A 17,725-nucleotide genomic window follows, 5' to 3' on the forward strand; every position below is an offset into this window, starting at 1 on the left:
CATGCATCGAGTTGAGATGCTGCAAGAATTCATGAAGTTCGACCATCCCACGTGGACAAACTACAAATGTGTAAACAACATACCGAAAGAAACATGTTGGCATATGTGTGGCAGCTTCTAGTGCTCTGACCTCGAAATACTACGTGTGTAAATTGCCACCTACTGATAATAACGAGCTGCCCAAGGCCACACCTGTTTTTTGTTCATAATGTTTCCTGTCGAAGATAAAGTAAGTGGACGAGAGGACGTGCCGAAATATCTCCGTAATACCAGGCTCGAACTTAATTCCAACAATTCTTTAAGCGGTATTGTGGTGAAGAGAGAGACCACATCAAAACTAATCGTGATATTCGTGTCCTGAAGTCGCATTTCATCGAGATAATGCACGAAATTAATGGTTGCGAATGTGGTATTCGCACTGCTTGAAGCACCAATTGCTTCAGATACTTCACCAGCACGTACGTGCGACCTGAGATGTTCTTTACGGCACTGGTCAACAAAAATGTGCTTTTTATAGTTACAAGAACAATACACACTTTTTCTGTAAGATAATTCGCTCCTAAATCCATACCTAATTTAAGAATTCCTGAACCGGCTCCGTTTTCATATAATAAAGGGTTGTTTTAGTGTTTACGGTTGCCAATGTATTTTACAGAATGTTTAAAAATCTTGTGAAAAACGCCTGGAGGTAATAGATCAAGTTATGGGGAAGAACGTTTGTTAGAGAAGTGTTGGCCTCTGCTTCTCAGCACCGCAAGGCGTCGTTTTATACACTGCTGGCCATTAAAATTGCTACACCAAGAAGAAATGCAGTGTATTCATTGGACAAATATATTATACTAGAACTGAAATGCAATTACATTTTCACGCAATTTGGGTCCATACATCCAGAGAAATCAGTACCCAGAACAACCACCTCTGACCGTAATAACGGCCTTGATACATCTGGGCATTTAGTCAAACAGAGCTTGGATGGCGTGTACAGGTACAGCTGCCCATGCAGCTTCAACACGATACCACAGTTCATCAAGAGTAGTGACTGGCGTATTGTGGCAAGCCAGTTGCTCAGCCACCATTGACCAGACGTTTTTAATTGGTGAGAGATCCGGAGAATGTGCTGGCCAGGGCAGCAATCGAACATTTTCTGTATCCAGAATGGCGCTTACAGGACCTGCAACATGCAGTCGGGCATTATCCTGCTGAAATGCAGGGTTTCGCAGGGATAGAATGAAGGGTAGAGCCACGGGTCATAACACATCTGAAATGTAACGTCCACTGTTCAAAGTGGCGTCAGTGCGAACAAGAGGTGACCGAGACGTGTAACGAATGGCACCCCATACCATCACGCCGGGCCATACGCCAGTATGGCGATGACGAATACATGCTTGCAATGTGCGTTCACCGCGATGTCGCCAAACACGGATGCGACCACCATGATGCTGTAAACAGAACCTGTATTCATCCGAAGAAATGACGTTTTGCCATTCATGCACCCATGTTCGTCGTTGAGGGGAGTACACCATCGCAGGCGCTCCTGTCTGTGATGCAGCGTCAAGGGTAACAGCAGCCATGGTCTCCAAGCGAATAGTCCATGCTGCTGCAAACGTCGTCCAATTGTTCGTGCAGATGGCTGTTGTCTTGCAAACGTCCCCATCTATTGACTCAGGGATCGGGATGTGGCTGCACGATCCGTTACAGCCATGCGGATAAGATGCCTGTCATCTCGACTGCTAATGATACAAGGCCGTTGGGATCCAGCACGGCGTTCCGTATTAGCCTCCTGAATCCACCGAGTCCATATTCTGCTAACAGTCATTGGACCTCGGCCAACGCGAGCAGAAATGTCGCGATACGATAAACCGCAATCGCGATAGGCTACAATCTGACCTTTATGAAAGTCGGAAACGTGATGGTACGCATTTCTCCTCCTTACACGAGGTATCACAACAACGTTTCACCAGGCAACTCGGGTCAACTGCTGTTTGTGTATGAGAAATCGGTAGGAAACTTTCCTCATGTCAGCACGTTGTAGGTGTCGCCACCTGCGCTAACCTTGTGTGAATGCTCTGAAAAGCTAATCATTTGCATATCACAGCCTCTTCTTCATGTCGGTTAAATTTCGCGTCTATAGCACGTCATCTTCGTGATGTAGCAATTGTAATGGCCAGCCAAGGTCGATGAGAATTCGCCGAACTAGTGGGGTCTGCTGCATATCCGTACTACCTACTCCAGTAAATTGATAGAGTGATATTCGACAAGAAAACATTGAGAATGGGCGTGTCTTAGCGGAGAAAGATATTTTAGAAGCTCGGGCTACCGTCTTCAACGTGGAGCAGGTCGACTGGTTTGTAGGCAACACACACAGCTAACGAAAGCCACAGAGAACTTACGCCCTGACGCTTTTCAGGGAATATTCAATTATTAAAGATGTCTGAAGCCGCCGGGAAGCGTTGGCGAACACTTCGCCATTAAAAAAAGTTCTTCCCCACGACGTGATCTATCATTCCTAGACGCTTGACGCAATTTTAGGAAGACCCAATAATAATCTGACAAAAGGATATGTTCTGGCAACAAGACTTAAAATAATTGTTAGTACACAAAGGAGATCACAGACATTAGTATCAGAGTGAAATATAGTTGAGAACCATAACTACAAATACGAAGAGCTTTCAATAAGCGATGTAAAATATTCTTTTCTGATAGCACGTTGATTTTATTCAGGATTCAAGTACACCACATTATGTTGTGACTGACAATTCGCAACTTTTCACAAACACAACATTTATTGATGCAAGTTTACAAGTTTGATGACTGAACAACAAACGAAAGGAAACATTAACGATGCCAGTGAAAGACTCCTAATTGAGGCAAACAAAAGTTCACTTCTAATTTTCCACAAAGGTTCGTGGTAACACACACACACTATTAACAGTCCAATTCTGAGACGAAGCCGTAATCTTCAAAGTAAACGAGGTCGGCATCCCGAACTTTGGTGATGCTTCTAGCCCCTAAATAGCTGTCTCCAGCCAATCAGGTTTTGGCGTAGTGATATTTCCTGCAGGGCGTGACTCGAATTCCCCATGTAGAAAGTAGTGTTCGGAATGTCTGTTTCCATTATCTTGTATGTAAATAACCGTTATTTTACCATAGTGCTTCTGGTACGCCTTGGACGTAGACAACCTCGTCCTCTGCGATGTAATACGGGTTGCTGGCCCTCAGGGCCTACCTTGGCTCCGGTATAACACTTTGCCCGTACTTTTGGCCACAAAACTTTGTCTTTCAACATATGCCACATTGCTGGGAGGGCCTGTATGCCCACATGGTACCATCCTACTTGTCGATGTCGTAGTCAACAGCTTGCTACATCAATAAATTCAACATGTACACAATGCTTCCAGCGGAGTGCATCCTTCGTTGAACCAAGCAGGTGGAAGGTGTGCGATCCAAGCTGTAGGGTGGACGAGGAAAAACAGTCCAATGAAAACTCGTGAACTCCTCTCGGGTAGCAGACTTGTGTGAGGCCATGCGTTGTCAAGGAGAATGAGAAGTTCGTTTGTATTTCTGTGGCGACGGGCACACTGAAGTCGTTCTTCAATTTCCTGAGGGTAGCGCAATACACTTCAGAATTGATCGATACACCTCGAGGGAGTACATCAAATAGAATAACCCCTTCAGAGACCCAGGACACGGGGCCTGCGGCTTTAAACATTTTCTGCGGAGGAGAGGTGAAATGAAATGATCGTATGGCATTGTTGGCCTGGAGGCCCCATTCGGGGGAGTTCGGCCGCCGTATTGCAAGTCGCTTTTAGTTGGCGCCACTTCGGTGACTTCCGAGTCAATGATGATGAAAATGATGATGGACACACAACTCCCAGTCCTCTGGCGGGAATCGAACCCGGGTCCCCTGCGTGGTAAGCGGTACCGCTAACCCAACGCTACGGAGGCGTCGGAGGAGAAATGTTGTGTTTCAATATTACGCCTTATTTCTTTTTTGTTTTGTTCAGCGCCCTTCTGATTGATTCGATGCGGCCCTTGTGCAGAAGCCACAATGACTTGCACAGCAAGCACAATGATGCTTCCCACACAAAGCTTGAAGTCAGTAAGACAAGACAACATTTACAAACAAGGGGTCAGCAAGCACTGGTGAGGCTCCTATCTCCGTTCTACGTAATGGTGCGCGTAGACAGCTTTCGAGCCCCCTTAACAATCACTCTATAGCTTAGAAATTTTTCCAGAGTATTTAAAGCACTCACGAGTCTTGCCCTTACTAAAGAAAGGTAAGGCGGAAAAACTACAAGTCAGTTTCATTGTTGTCTTTATTCTCAAAAATAATTGAAGCAATCATGAAAGACTTATATCAGTAAATGCAATCTTTTTAACGATGCACACTTTGGTTTCCGATGAGGAAAAAGTACAATATCGGCCATTACACAGTTCCCAAAAGTGGAACCTGAAGCTCTTGACGAGGATGACTATCATACAGGGATATTCTGACTTCTCCACTGCTTTTGACACTTTTATCATAAAACACTACTAAACAAGCTATAAGTGCTAAACATGAGAGGAATAGCGAACGAATGGTTCTTGTCTTACCTGAAAAATGGTATTCAAAAGTTAGCGATATTCGCACATCTATTGACGATAAAGTTTTAGTAATACTGGGTGGTTATAATTCGTCTACTCACGAAGCTCCAGTGTGGGCTGTAATTATCGTATGGCAGCGAAATTTCGTAGATATGCTAATGTCTTAATTCGGAACCGGCTGACGCTGTATATGGTTTATATGAGCGGTATGACATCCTTGCTGTCATTTGACAAGCAATAACGTGAGTGAACAGTATGGCAGTCGAGAAGAGAGACCGAGCGCAGTTATTGAAACTGTTTCGTGTGAACAGCAGCAATAACAGTACTGTATTGAGAGAGCATCAGAGGCTGAAAGATTTGAGGAGAGGTCCGATGCCATTAAATGGTTTAAAGAAGATGATAATGAAGTTCGAAAAGACGAGTGAGCTTGGGGTGGCACCCGAAAGAGAAAAGTGTCTAGCCAGGTGGAACTTATTGACGAGCTTGCTGTTGCTGCAACCGACCATCCAGCACGTGCCTGACTCAGTTTTCCTAGTTGACTGACGAGATCAGTTGAATAAAAGTGGCCACGGTCATCTTTCTGAGCAGACTGGAACTCTGCAAGGGGCACAGCAGCATCTTCGCAGTCCGGGAGTCCTTTGAGTGTTTGTCGATCAACAAAACCATTTTTTGTATTCTATATTATTTGAAATGTGCTGTGTGTATCAAGGAACATTATACAGTAAGGACCAAAGGAATGAGACAGCGCAACTGTTAGGACACCAATCTCATATTATGGAGGATGGAGTGCTCTGCCTGGCTACCATGATTTGGGTTTTTTTTGTGATTTTCTTAAGTCATGGTCATAGCCGACTAACTGTCCTGTGCTCATAAAGCATGTTATGTATTATGTATCTTGTATGTTTTGAGCTAATAATTTGCATTTTACGATCTTGACAATATCTATACCACAGTGACCTGATCCTTACATGAACAAAGGTAGATAAATAAATAAATGAATAAAATGTCGTTCCCCTTGTGTATGATGAAAATATGAAGTTTAAGTGAGACTTTGTGCCAAAAAAAAAAAAATTCATCGAAACTCTTCTTTCCATCTTCCTTACACCGTGCTTCATCCGTTCATTTGTCTTTTGGCCATGGTTGTGTGTGGGTGTGTTTTCTGAATTGCACAATTTTATTATATTTATTTGTCATTTACAGTTGATTACAGGAAATTTTAAACGTTTTAGGCATCCTTGACATAATAGTTGCGACTGAAAGGTATTCTAGCATACGTTTTGTAATTAATCTCTAACATGTTTACATCAAATGCAAATAAAAAGCAATATCAAGCTATTTATAATAGAGATTACGGTATCTAGTGTTGAAATGATGGATTATCTTCATCCTCCCCTCCTCTTCTTTTAAATGGTGCTTACTACGGTGAACATTATTGAAAACTTACAAAACCTCCAGATGATGACAGTTTATTCTATTAACCACCAATAACAATCCCTCAGACTAAAATGACATAATCCTTTATGGACTTCAGGGATGAAGACCGTCGTAGCACTTGGCAAGCATCGTAGAACAATTTAGATGTGGAAAATATTTCATTTGAGGAAAATAATATTGTGACACTTGAGATGCCGGCACTGTAGCTCAGCATGTCCGGTCGGAAGGCTGCTCGCCCTCTGTAGTAAAAAACTGAATAAAGGAATCAACGATCAACTTGAACGGAGGTCTTGTGATGTCCTCCCAGACCATACACAACGAACAATACCGAACAAAAACAAAAAAAGAGACAAACTTTTCTTTTTTTCGCTGAGAAAGTCATGCACAGGGGACGCGGGAGGGGCCGGGGGTAATTAACTCCGCTAGTGAGAACTCACTTTGCTTTCTAACATGACAAGGAACGTACAATCACATAGCCTGCATTTTTTATGGTCTAAAAACCTGTAAAACTGCCACTAAATGGCATAAAAATATCTACAAAATCACGTGAAAGTGATATAAGAGATAATTAAAGAGAATTATAATATGAAAAAAGTAATGAAGAACTTTATAGGAGATTGGAATTGAAACTGCGAAAAGGATAATTAATTTAAAATAACTATAATTCTTCTAAGATGCACGAAAATTATTCTATAGCTATTTTATAGCTACTGTAGTACATGACAGGCAGAATGCAAAGGCTCTCGAAAGTAAAGGAATATCTGTTGTCGGACGGTATGTACTTGTTAGAAAAATCTTTCAACTGTTGCTGAAACAACTGGAGCTTTTACTTGATATTTTCATTTAGTTTCGAAAACGAATCTTAAAAACTACACATACTATCGACATTTCATAAATTGACATTATGTTTGGTATAATACCCATGCAAAGTATCGATACGTACACCTGACACAAGTTAACAATAATGACGTGACGATGACATTAAGCAGATGACCAATCGATTTATTTTCAATATATACGAATACAGTCTTCAGTAACATTGCTGCGTTTTTCCTAGAGGCACACTAACTGGTCTTTCTTGCAAATATCAAAAGGATGAAGTAATGTGCTATAAATGGACACTAAACGCAAAGATGTTAAAATGAGGTAAATCTGAAACTGACATCATCTCTGAAAAATTAAAGTACAGTATCTATAGGACGAACAATCCAAAATTAAGTTTATGTTTCCATAAACACAATATTCGGGACATTAGTACTTGTGAGCAACTCATAAACAAAAAACAATCACATGTCAGCAAATTCCAAGCATTACTAATAAGCTATAATAAAATGCAATGAAACTACTGCGTACGCAAAACGAAAAGGTCTCCCCCCCCCCCCACTCGTCGTTCCCAAGGCTATCAGGGTAACAAAACAAAAACAAGTGCATGACAAAAAACAGTTCATCAAAGCTTATTCCTTCAAAATTCAGATAATTTTTAACAACTGTCAGGTGCTAATTTACAGAAGCATGTTGTAATACATTTCTTTTTATTTGTTTGAAAGGGTGTTCACTTGTACTATGTGGCTATTGATCGATACTTGTCATTGACAGTACGAGGGCGTCGTATAACAGCTTTAATTTAATTAATTCCATAGTCACTACTGAAAATAAGTACCACATTAGAACTTGAACGTCTCTACAATGCATTGCCAGGAAAATCACATGCGTCAGCTGGATGATATGGTGCGAGAGTGTTGTAGGTGGTGGACCAAGATTTTCTCAAATTTTCCACAATAAAAATACCTTGTGAGCGAGCAGTGGCGCATGAAAAGGGTTTATTTAGAATTTTATAAGTTGTAAAGTATAAAAAGTGTAGCGAGTAGGATGAAAAAATGAGTGATATATGTAAGTTTTTTCGACCACACGAACGAATGAAGACAGAAGATGAAAGTGAGAGAATCGATAAATATACTGCCTGCAATGAAAAGTCACAAGGAAAGGATGAGTCAAAGTCAAATACCATTTTTACAAATCCCAGAAATCATACTGATTGGGAAAATATAGACTTCGCCAGTACCACAGTTGGCTTCAAGTACTTTGATCAAAACGACAGTAGCCTCTTGATCAGTATTTCCGACGTCGGAAATTGCTTTGAAGAACAAAGGAGACTGACGATTCCCTAAAGTATAAGATTTTCCTGAATTTGTGGCAACCTGACAAAAATTATAGTTTCAAGAATGACGTAGATGGCATAAGGAGAATATTTCGGTTAGACTGACTGCATTATATCCATGCTTAATTTTTTCTAAAGCAAACCGCATTGGTAGTCATTATAGCGCATTCATAATCCATTCATTCACGGGTTTCAAAAAAATTCACGAATTTACAAAAAATGCATTTGCATATAAACAAAACTAAGTGTGTAAGAGAACTTATCAATGAGACTTTTGCAAAATTAGTACAAAATAATTGCGCAACCAAATCAATAACTGTTTCTTGAACATCGTTTATGCGTTACATGACTTGCCTTTTAAGTGTAAAAAAATTTCAAATGCTGTTTTTGATGCTTCTTTGCTGTTTAGACTTCATTGCGGACACAACTTGAAAGAGGCCCTAAAATGGCACCTACACTCCTGGAAATTGAAATAAGAACACCGTGAATTCATTGTCCCACATTCCTGTGGTCAGATACATCACAGGATCACACTGACAGAACCACAGGCAGATAGACACAGGCAACAGAGCATGCACAATGTCGGCACTAGTACAGTGTATATCCACCTTTCGCAGCAATGCAGGGTGCTATTCTCCCATGGAGATGATCGTAGAGATGCTGGATGTAGTCCTGTGGAACGACTTGCCATGCCATTTCCACCTGGCGCCTCAGTTGGACCAGCGTTCATGCTGGACGTGCAGACCGCGTGAGACGACGCTTCATCCAGACCCAAACATGCTCAATGGGGGACAGATCCGGAGATCTTGCTGGCCAGGGTAGTTGACTTACACCTTCTAGAGCACGTTGGGTGGCACGGGATACATGGGGACGTGCATTGTCCTGTTGGAACAGCAAGTTCCCTTGCCGGTCTAGGAATGGTAGAACGATCGGTTCGATGACGGTTTGGATGTACCGTGCACTATTCAGCGTCCCCTCGACGATCACCAGAGGTGTGCAGACAGTGTAGGAGATCGCTCCCCACACCATGATGCCAGGTGTTGGCCATGTGTGCCTCGGTCCTATGCAGTCCTGATGGTGGCGCTCACCTGCACGGCGCCAAACACGCATACGACCATCATTGGCACCAAGGCAGAAGCGACTCTCATCGCTGAAGACGACACATCTCCATTCGTCCCTCCATTCACGCCTGTCGCGACACCACTGGAGGCGGGCTGCACGATGTTGGGGCGTGAGCGGAAGACGGCCTAACGGTGTGCGGGACCGTAGCCAGCTTCATGGAGACGGTTGCGAATGGTCCTCGCCGATACCCCAGGAGCAACAGTGTCCCTAATTTGCTGGGAAGTGGCGGTGCGTTGCCCTACGGCACTGCGTAGGATCCTACGGTCTTGGCGTGCATCCGTGCGTCGCAGCTGTCCGGTCCCAGGTCGACGGGCACGTGCACCTTCCGCCGACCACTGGCGACAACATCGATGTACTGTGGAGACCTCACGCCCCACGTGTTGAGCAATTCGGCGGTACGTCCACCCGGCCTTCCGCATGCCCACTATACGCCCTCGCTCAAAGTCCGTCAACTGCACATACGGTTCACGTCCACGCTGTCGCGGCATGCTACCAGTGTTAAAAGACTGCGATGGAGCTCCGTATGCCACGGCAAACTGGCTGACACTGACGGCGGCGGTGCACAAATGCTGCGCAGCTAGCGCCATTCGACGGCCAACACCGCGGTTCCTGGTGTGTCCGCTGTGCTGTGCGTGTGATCATTGCTTGTACAGCCCTCTCGCAGTGTCCGGAGCAAGTATGGTGGGTCTGACACACCGGTGTCAATGTGTTCTTTTTTCCATTTCCAGGAGTGTATATTTTCATAGAACGCCAAATGATTTAGATTCTGGAACAAATTGTGTAATTTTACGTTATGAATTATCCCTCAGGTTCTGTATGAGTGGGAACACGACATACTTTCCACGTAAATGGATTTGAAAATCGGTGTTGAATCTTGTAGAATTGGTTCAAAACTGTAAAATATGGCAAGTGTTATCTATAGGAATTTTTTAATTCCGTCATAACAATCAATTAAGAAAATAGGACTTATGATGGGAAAATAACGTAAATGGTGGGAAAAATTAACATCTAGCAATGTAAAAACATGTTTTTCAGTAATTATGTTGTTAGCTTGTTTATAACATTGACCATGCACTAAAAGTGCGCTGTATAAAGCAAAAGAAGAAAATGTTGACTACATGACAATGTCTCAAAATTTCTAAATCACACGCACGTGGAAAATGATTTGCCCCTACTGTCATAAAAACCTGTGTGCGTCCCTAATTGCTGACGTATTTTTTGCAGACATTTTGGACTTTGAAAGAACATTACGACACTTGACAAGCATCTTAGAGCAATTTACTTGTGGAAACTACTTACGTATTTTACATAATACAAGATACTCCCACCACATACATTTTTGGATTACTTCTGAAAATAGTGAAAAAATTCAGATCGTACAGATATATTTGAGCACAGCTAAGATAGCGGCTTTGGGGATACATTGGACTGACTGTTTTATTTTAATTCCTGCTAAATATTACTTTATGGTTGTTTTGTTGTAATGACCACCACCGTTCCAACAGATGAAGTGTGGCTTTTTTGGGAGTTGACTGACGTCATAAATATAGCATGGCTCATCACAGAAAAAGGGGGTGTGGCTTGTGGCCTCACGGATGGGGCACTGACCTAGATCATGTGACATAAAAAATATAAATGAAGTATGACAGAGGCCCCATAGATATATTGCTTATTTTATACGTGTGGCGACAAGAAGATCTCTCAGCAAGCAGAATAACTATTGCAGTCGCTGAGTAATATCTCACCTGTTGCGTAGCCTTCGCGGTGGGTAAAGCAACTTTGCCTTGGTCTTCTCATAGCTCCCTCAATGTTACCTGCTAGTTGCTTATCAGACCACATGGACCCAGTTGCCAGCTTCTCGTCTAGAAAAGTCTCAAATGTTACTATAGATCTTCTGAATATATCTCGGAGCTGTGTGTCTCTACATGTGTGTGTTCAGTTTACGATCTTTCATTACGTTTACGTAGCAGTAAAATCTTGCTTTCGGTTTATGGTGAAGGATACTGGAGATGAGTTTCGTCCATTTGGGGTCAACATTACTTCCTATTTTCCCGTAAAAACGAACTTACTGTTTGCGTATGGTATTTTTTGGAGCTGTTTTTTAGTTTTATGTAAATATATCCATTTTTATAATTTATGCTCCATATATTGTTAAAGATCTTTTTCACTTTTCGGTATAATCCCACTGATAAAAGTCTGTCAGAAATGATAATACATTCAGATGCTTAATCGTAGACAAACTGGCTGTTGTGATTATGAACCTTTATTTGTCGTAATGTATTTTCTTATATTATATTTTAAACATTTTGTGAGATTTGGAAAGGTATTTTTATTTTTCTGATTCTTACCCTCAAGGCTTCTGCCTCTACCCTAGCGGCTAAGTTCAATTCTTCCAGACATTTAAGTAGTTCAAACATTGTAATGTTGCATACCTGGTGTTTAACTGGATCGTTTTGTCCCTAATATTTGACAAACGGTTTTCAAGAAATATTTGGAAGCCAGTTTCTTCTACTACTTCTTTCAGTACAATAATTTGTTCTGTTACTGTTTCAGAATTTTCTGTCATTATTGTGTATCACTTGCAAAAGCTAAACAGTCTATCCCGTACCATTGTCCTCAGTTACAATACTTAAAGTATTAAGCAGATTCTTAGCGTCATTCGTGTATTATTTTTGCTAACACTCAGAGGAGGGGACCCATCGCTCAGCCGAATTTCTGTTTTGATTGAAAGTGGTGTAGAGAAACATTCTTGTGGCATAAATTGAGTATTGTGCTTCCTAACTTAGACTTGTCGATTTGAGCTCGAACTGTGTCTGTAAGCTCCTGTTGATTTTTTATTTATTTTTAACTTCTAGCATTGTTAAATAACCTTTATTCAACGAAAACAACATGCGTAAAACAGTCACCACTGCGAAATACAGTTTACAAAAAATATGAGAGTTGTTTTTCAGTTGTTTTGCACACAAAAGGAATCTTATTTGAGTTCGTATTTACTTTAGTTTGTATTCTTGATCGGCCCCATTTTCTTGTTAGTGAGCATCAGGCTGAGTGTGTAGACAGCCCATAATTATTGAAAGAAACGCTGTCTTGATCAGCATACTGCGCTCTTATAAAAACTAAAATTAAAAATAGTACAGTAATAGTTTTGTACAAGCATTTTTTGTGTTCTGAACTAGATTTTCTCCAGTTAATGATTCGTTTCGCCCTAAGGATAAAATGCGTTGTAGTTTCGCCTCTCTCGCTGGTCCTGAACGTTAACGAGAAAGAGCGAAAACAACTGCAAGCTATCACAACTCCAGTGCTTTTTAGAATTAAGGGAATGAGTGTCCTGCATTTAGCTTAAGAGGAGAGGCAACAGTAAGCAGAGCTGGCCAGTGACACATGAAGCATTTCCTGGAAGCGAGCGATGTTCGTGGCTGCAGCTCCATTCTCGGATTTCATTACCTGCTGGTTCTATGGCGAGCAGTAAAATTTATTACGCTATAAATTCCGGAGCACAGCGTAGGAAACGCGAAACCAGTAACTTTTAAAATCGCTTTACATGGCAATAAATCCGTCGTTCGTGCAACTCGTTATTCGTACTCACAGCTCTTGTGATGCAATGAAGTGTGTGCCCTTCTAATAACATACTAGTATACTAGTGAACAGACATCGGATTCAAGATACGATTGGTACCAATGAACTCTGAGTACTGCATAATGTCTCTACTGAATGATACTATAAACCTAATTTTAAATTTGTATGGCCGAAATCTACTTCTCAGTTTAAAGAGTTTGGCATTTATGGTACTGTTGTCTGAAATAAGCCCGCAAGAAGTACTGTCATGTGAGAATCGGGTTGCTCTAGTGTCAGACAAAATGGTTCAAATGGCTCTGAGCACAATGAGACTTAACTTCTGAGGTGATTAGTCCCCTAGAACTTAGAACTACATAAATCTAACTAACCTAAGAATATCACACACATGCATACCCGAGGCGAGATTCGAATCTGCGGTTGCGCGGTTCCAGACTGTAGCGCCTAGAACCACTCGGCCAGCACGGCAGGGAGTGTCAGACATTACCGTATTGAAATCTATAATAAAGTTTTCATATCGTAATATATTATGTTTTAAACAAAAGACGTTCTTAGGAAATATGAGATGTGCGATCGGAGTAAGAATTTCTTGACTCGCAACTCAATGTATTGAAAACAATATCGATTTTGATTCAATGTAAATTTTGAAATATTGTTTCATTCTGCACATTTCCTACTACTAATAATTATTGTTATGTTTGAAACACCATGTACTTCGAGCTCTATAACCTATCAGCCTGCTTTGCATAACCTGTACGTCAAACAGTTACACAATCAATTTAGTTGCTATTACACAGCAAATATGCAGTATTTATATTTGTGTGTGCTACAGATGCAGACAATGATCTCCTATCCATCGAAGCGCATATGATATGATAAAAAAGTTGTCTTTTATTACACAACAGCTGATACCGATACTGCCCTGTTGCTTATTTATCCTACTTATTTTGGGGAAAAAGAGAATGAAATGTGCCTACAAAGTGAAAACGAACTTAGTTTATTAACATGATTTTAAAAGTAATATACCGTATAAGTTTGTACAGTAAATTATTTTACAAATTCACTGTAACATTAACAAAAAATTGACGATATACGATATTTTTAGTTTTCCTTCAGGTACAAGAACAAATACAGAATGAGGTTATCCTACTGTTAAACATAACGTTGAAGAACCATAACTACCTAAATACTCTTACGTCTTACCTCATTCCATTCCCTACCCTCACTCTCTTCCCTAGAAGTGGTGACGGTGTGGCGGGCGGTGTGGCCGTCCGGTTCTAGGAGCTTCAGTCTGGAACCGCGTGAGCGCTACGGCGCAGGTTCGAATCCTGCCTCAGGCATGGATGTGTGTGATGTCATTAGGTTAGTTACGTTTAAGTAGTTCTAAGTTCTAGGGGACTGATGACACAGATGTTAAGTCCCATAGTGCTCAGAGCCATTTGAACCATTTTTGGTGAGGGTGTCCTCTTGGTCTACATGTTTCGACTGCCACCAATCAGACTAGCAACCACAAAAACTTCGAATTAGACGGTAATAGCGTTCGTATTCGATTATTTTCAGCAACCAGATGTTAGTTTGGTTGAAATTACTCCGAACGCACGGCAGCTATGCTAGAACACGCTCAGAAATTCTTGTAAGGTTCCTGTTGTTGGCTCCTTTCTTTCACCATCTACTTCACCTGTCTTCAAGGTCTATAATATTTATTTTGCAATCACCGCTAAGATATTAACTTAGCCAGCGTTCAGTATATGTCAATTCTGGTAGTTCGCTCTTTGCTTGACCACTGCTTTGGAATGTTTGTCTTTGGTGAGTCTTTGGTCATCAGCTAGTTTCGTGTCTTGGCAGTGCCAGATGGTCGCTTGTTCGAAAGGAAATCGGCCTTTCATTGTCGTTCTTCTTCTCAATAGTATAGCACTGCATTGGACAAAGTAGTTGTTTAGTACATTGAAATGGTAAGATGTGTCTGTTTCTGGGGCCATATTTGAAGGAAGGAACTGTTCTGATGAAGTTACTTTTCTTGGAAAGCCATTGTTTTAGATAATTTGTACAACGTGCAAGACTGTCGGTAAGAACGTTCAAATTATTTACTGTACTGAATGCTGACTTACCATTTGAGGAGGGGCAAGTCATGTTTTGTATCCATCGGCGTGCTATTATACTTCTGCGTATTCATATGCAATGTTGTGGGGTAGGAATAGTTGCCTAGTCTCACGTACTTTACGGCAGACATGACATTTCCCATGCGTTGGAGATACTACAACTCCACCTCAGGCCAGGTTTGTAATTTCGAACCTTGCTGTTCTCGTCATTATTTCTTGGCTTCTACGATACTAAGTGTAATAAACATATTTCTCATCCTGTTCGTGACCTTGCATTCTTGTGTTTTGTGCCGTCACTACCGCGGCAGGAAAGCGTTTGTAGCAATGCATTGCTGTGTGATTTTCTGTCGTCTAGGGCTAATATATCTCACCTGAAAGTGCGCAACCGCCGTGCTGAAACATCCTATCTACTGAGATAAGAAGGCCCGTTTTATCCTTTGCACTAACTATATGAAAGTGTGATGTTTGACTTATTTGGAGGTATTATTACGAGTCAGTGTTAGAAAGCTTCTAATGGCCGTCACATGTTTCATTTGCATAGGACTATAACGTGAGGGCTTGCTCATCAGTGCCTTTGAGACTGATTGATGTTTTTCACGAAACACACGCACACGAGTACACACACACACACACACACACACACACACACACACACACACACACACACAAACTCACAAAATAATTTTCATTTTAGGTAGTACATTTATACTGTATTGTATTTACTTTTGTTTAATCATTTATGTTTTTTGGAAATTTAAGGGATGTTGAAGGCGGTGACGATGTCCTAGAGCTCAAAATGTATGGTACAAAATTAATAAGTCTTTCGTCGCCTCAATAATAGATGGGTTACGGGTAAGCTTCCGTGGGGGCCCCTAATCCACATATGGGTGACGCTCTTCTTGTTCAAGTTGATATAATTCGCAGTTGGAATTTCCAAAGGATTTTGAAGGAATAAGCACTGAAATATAGCTACAGGATATACAAAAACAATATACACATAATACCATAGGTTTTATTCATTTATATTTAGGATTTTACATTATACTATGTCGCATGGTGTTCGTTAAAACACGCTAAACACATTTGAGGTGATTTTGGACTATTGGAACAATAGGTCGTAGCTTTTATTTACACTTTTCTTCGCTTCTAGGCGTTCTTCTTCTAGTGACATAGAGCGCACAGCCTTTGTATAGGCTTACTCTGCTGATTCTAGTTTTTTTTTCATGAATCTCTAAGTGGTGTTACGCGTTCCTTGTTTTATTTCTATTACTGCCGGACGTAGCATTTTCCGCGGAGAATCATTCGGTAACGAGACGTTCCCAAAATTTTCTTATTTCTGTTTTTGTATTTATGGCCTCTTGTACAAAGTGTGAGCATTTACTATACTTAATCCTAAAATCATATGTACAGCTAATTTCTGATAGCAATTGGCACCTTTCCGCATCGTCTAGTCGCTTTCTTTCATTATTATATGCCAGTAACGCCAAAGATTTCTGTTTCGGAGGACGACCGCGACGCATAGAATCCGAGCCTGACGTCATAATTGTTGCATGTTTTGTTGATAACACCTAACATCGCGAACGTTCCTCCATTTTAGCAATAAAATACCGTTGTCATCTTCACGTGCTATCATTTGACCTCTCCTCAATGGGTACGACATTACAAAACGTGGCATAATTTTTTTGTTGTACCGTACATTTCCAACGACACGCGTTTTGAATTTTAGACGTTTGACTGCTAATTGGCTCAAATGGCTCTGAGCACTATGGGACTTAACTTCTGAGGTCATCAGTCCCCTAGAACTTAGAACTACTTAAACCTAACTAAGCTAAGGACAGCACACACACCCATGCACGAGGCAGGATTCGAACATGCGACCGTAGCGGTCGCGCGGTTCCAGACTGTAGTGCCTAGAACCGCTCAGCCACACCGGCCGGCTGACTGCTAATTCATAGCTCGTGTAAAAGTTGTCAACAAACAACGTTGGCCCTTCATTTAGCAATTTAGCTGCGAGTTCGATGCAGACATTTACTTTCTTCCGCTGGTATCTCGTCCAGAATATGCTTTTGCAGACCATGTATACCTTTTGGCTGAGCACTGTTTGAAAATTTTTATAGCATAGTTATACGATTTCGTAGATATGTATTGCCTGAATCTAGTCGTCCCGTCCTAGAAAGCACTGTCTCGTGAAATACAGTTTCTTCTCCTGATGAAAAGACTGATAGTTGTCTGTCACTATTTTTAGGAGTGGTAGAACTTTTCCAAGGTCTTACCCTAGTCTATTGTTTTATTACTTGAGGAAATCAAGTTTGCTAACAGTAAATCAAAACGATTACGGGTCCGCAGCTCGTGGTCTAGTGGCTACCTTTCCTACCTCTCGTTCACGGGATTCGCTACCCGGCCGGGTTGGGGATTTTCTCTGCCCGGGGCTGAGTGTTTGTGTTGTCCTCATCATTTCATCATCATCATCATCATCATCATTTGTGACTGTGGTTATAGTGTACTGTGTAAAAAAAATCGGACTGTGTAAAAATTGGGACATCGTACGGTCGCTGATCATTGCGCAGTTGCTCGCCCCCCAAACCAAAATTCATCAAAACGATTACGGAACATCCTGCAACATCTAACGATCGATGTCTCTACTAGACCCATCCAAATCATTAGTCCGATAAATTTTGTAATTTCTACATCTACATCCATACTCCGCACGCCACCTGACGGTGTGTGGCGGAGGCTAAAAAGTTGCATGGCGCGA

The 17,725-nt window shown here is 41.4% G+C and overlaps 1 protein-coding gene across 1 annotated transcript in view; it reads right to left on the bottom strand.

The window, feature by feature from the left end:
- LOC126365774 (soluble guanylate cyclase 89Db-like) overlaps positions 1-17,725 on the bottom strand; it is a 430,509-nt gene that overhangs the window by 64,992 nt on the left and 347,792 nt on the right. The window lies entirely within an intron of this gene.

Source organism: Schistocerca gregaria, chromosome 4 (genome assembly GCF_023897955.1).
Source record: "Schistocerca gregaria isolate iqSchGreg1 chromosome 4, iqSchGreg1.2, whole genome shotgun sequence".
Taxonomy (NCBI): domain Eukaryota; kingdom Metazoa; phylum Arthropoda; class Insecta; order Orthoptera; family Acrididae; genus Schistocerca; species Schistocerca gregaria.